Source organism: Pteropus vampyrus, unplaced genomic scaffold, assembly GCF_000151845.1.
Source record: "Pteropus vampyrus isolate Shadow unplaced genomic scaffold, Pvam_2.0 Scaffold443, whole genome shotgun sequence".
In the NCBI taxonomy this organism is placed as follows: domain Eukaryota; kingdom Metazoa; phylum Chordata; class Mammalia; order Chiroptera; family Pteropodidae; genus Pteropus; species Pteropus vampyrus.
This window is the reverse complement of record NW_011889224.1, coordinates 79,781-83,249: the sequence shown is the minus strand read 5'-3', so window position 1 is coordinate 83,249 and position 3,469 is coordinate 79,781. Positions and strand designations below refer to the sequence as shown.

At 36.1% G+C, this 3,469-nt stretch overlaps 1 pseudogene; it reads left to right on the top strand.

Annotated features, from left to right (window-relative positions):
* The window catches only part of LOC105306520, an 8,882-nt pseudogene that overhangs the window by 4,061 nt on the left and 1,352 nt on the right, over positions 1 to 3,469 (top strand).

Genomic DNA, 3,469 nt, shown 5'->3' with positions numbered 1-3,469 from the left:
ACAATCAAGGTATGGAATACTTCTAACACCTCAGCAATTTTATTTGCGCCCTTTTGCACTGTACCTCTTCCCATATTTCCCTTCTTCTGCCCTGGTCAGTCTCTGATACCTATTCTATCACTGCAGAGTCATTCCCCTGCTCTAAAAATCTCATCTAAATAGCATCATACACTACATAATCTTCTGTGATGAGGCGCTTCCTCCCAGGTCAGTGTCTGTGGCATTTATTAGGTATATTAGCATTTCATTCCTTATGATTGCTAAAGTGTATTCCATCGTATTAATATACCACAATTATTTTATCCATGTACCTGTTGATAGGCTTTTATACTTGTATTCAGTTTAGAGCTGTCATTAAAAGTGTTGGTATGAGCATTGTATACAATTCTCTGCATAGATGTACATTCTTCTTCTTATTTTTTGGGGGGGAGGGGAAATACCTAGGAGTACATGGGAAGTGTATGTTTAACTCTACAAGAAACTACAAACTGTCTTCTAAAGTAATTGCACCATTTTGTACTCCCACCAGCAATCTTTAAATGTTCCAATTGCTTCAAGTCCTGTTCAACACTTGGCACTGTCCTTTCTTTTTATTTTAACCATCTTAGATAAAGTGTAGTAGTATTTCTTTTTGAATTTAGGAATGATGATGTTGAGAATCTGTTTATGTTATCATTGTCCTTTAATGTATCCACTTTGGTGAACTGTCCGGGAACATTTCGCCCATTTTTAATGGATTTTAAAGTTTTCTTATTATTGAGCTGACTGTTCTTTAGAAATATGTGTTATGAATATTAGACTTTTTATTTCATTGAGTATTTTTTGAAAAGTCGAAAGTTTAAATTTTGATGAAGACCAACATAAATTTTTGTGTCACAACTATTTTTTTCTGTGCTTCTTCTAGAGTTTTTATAATTTTAGTTCTTATAAGTCTATGATTCTTTTCATATTAATTTTTAATATGTTGTGATGGAGAGAGTGAGATTTTTTTTATTATCGGTAGAGGTAGTATTTGGATATTCAGTAATTCCAGCAGCATTTCTTGAAAAGACTGTTCTTTCTCTAGTAAATAATGTTTGTTCTTTTGTCAAAAACCATTCAACCATATATGTGTGTCTGTATTTCTGGCCTCTTTTCTAATACATTAACTTCTATGTCTATATTTCGGTCAATGCCTTATTGTCTAAACTGATTGACTGATTTTCTTAGAAGATTTTATTTTCCTTTATTTTTTTCCCCCTCTTTAATTTCCACCCCGACTTTCACAACTGGCTTATAGTTGTTGCCATTTCTTCTTAAGAACTGATTCCTGAAGGTGGGGCGTCTGCTCCCCCAGGCTCCTGGCATGCACCTGGGGTCTTGTGCAGCCGGGGGTATGGTCCATGGCTCCACCTGGGAAGCGAACCCAGGACCTTCTGAGCGTAAAGTAGACATGGTAACAACTACACTATGGAGACATTCCCTAAAATACTACCTTTGATATTAAAATTATTAATGATGAAGACTGTTATTCTTAGAAAACTTGGGTTTCAGAAACATCAAGGTGGTTAAATAATTTGGGAAACCAACACGTAATTGCCAGACATTTACTTTAACCAACTAAGAGCTGGGAAGAAAAAAAAAAAGGAAGATATCTAGCTCTTTGCTTTATAAATGCATTTATTGGAATTAAGGTTTGTCCAGAATAAGCTCCACGCCTCCCACCCTACTCCCACTTCCAGACCACAAAAAGCTAGGCTTTCGTCTCTGTCTTTCATTCTCTGTCTCTCTTTCTTGCTGGCATAATATTTCTTCGCATTGTTTTCATCTGCAAACAAAGGTCTGAAAATCCTAGCTACTGCTCTGTTCATTCTCATTTATTTTTTCCTGATGTATATTATGTAATTAATTTACAACTATTAAAGTAGCATTTTTGTCTTAACCTTTGTATTGGAAAATTTTGGTCTGCACTTTCCCGTCTGGCTGTTTATTACACTATCACTGTCTTTCACCTTTATAATACCATTCCAATATGTATTCATCTAAACATTTCTCTGTGTATTTCTTTAAAGTTTTTTTTCCATCTCGAAATTGAAAGCTTCATGAAGCTAAAGATCATATCTCTTTGTTTCATTACTTTGCATCCAACTCCTGGCATTCTATCAATATGTATTAAATAGAAAAATTCATTAATGAATAATTCTCAGAATAATGGAGGGAAATACAAAGTTATTTCTTTACCAAAAATGAAAATTGTTATATGATACTTTTTTATTACCTAGAATAATAGTTTTCAGTGGGGCAGGCTATTGAGCCATTTGTGCCCAGAAGACATTTGTCGATGTCTAGACACATTTTTGGTTTTCACATTTGGGGAGATTTTATTGGCATCTACTGGCATCTAGTAGTAGGGATCCTGCTAAAAGCCTGCCAATGTACAGGACAGATCTTCATAGCAAGAAGTTCTCTGAACTCAAATGTTCATAGTACTGAATTTGAGAAAGGCTGGCCTAGACCTTTGTCTATATGAGCATTGACACTACAAAATTAGGCTCTCAAAAATATTAGCAGAAATCTAAAATATTGTTCATTTCTTGATTAAGAATCATATGGCCAAATGGATTAATAATAATACCCATGGCACTCTTATAATTTGAAAAGCAAGTTCACAAATATCTCTAAGGTCACAGCTCTGCAGGGGTAAGAGTCTTAGCCTTTCTTTAGGAAGGCTGAATAAGGCTATTCCTTGCTTTGCAATGTTCCAGCATTCCAGGGATGGCAAATGACCAAGGAATGTGTTCCCATTTTACAGCTTCCTTCTCATTGTTTGACTTCTTTTAGCATTGGGAACGGGAAGTTCTATCACCTGGAACCACAAACCAATGTGTAGTTCGAGGGTTTCCTGCCCCTTTCTCACATTCAGAGACACACCTGGCAAATATTCTATCAGTGAAAATGTCTTGAGAGGAGAACCGACCTCTTTTCTACCAGCACCTGAAAAATGCTGCTGTTTCTAAATACCATGTTGTTTTTTAATGCTTTGGTGTAATATACTATATCAATCTCAAGTGGTCCCCAAGGTATGTTACCTTTATCTGTTTGTTGGTTACCACTGCAGATGCAAAAACATGATGCACAACAGGAGAAAACAAGCCAAGTACTGACACTCACTGCTTGCACCCTACTGTATCTCTAACAGAAACCCAATAAGGTGGCCTGTCAATATTGAGAACAGGAAGACTGCTAAGTCTAAAAAGAAAAAAATCTTTGGTCCAAGAACTATAACAACTAACCTACTTTAATGTAAAGAGCTGTTTTGTAGAATAACTTTCTTGGTAATCACTGTTAAAAATCATCTTTTAATTTCACACCTTGCACTACCGGACTCCATCCAGGGATTTGTCCATTGTTGGCGTCTATTTAGGAGGAAGGACTGCATGCTTTAGGCAGGAACCTAGTCAGACAACTCAGAAACAGAGGCGACGTGATC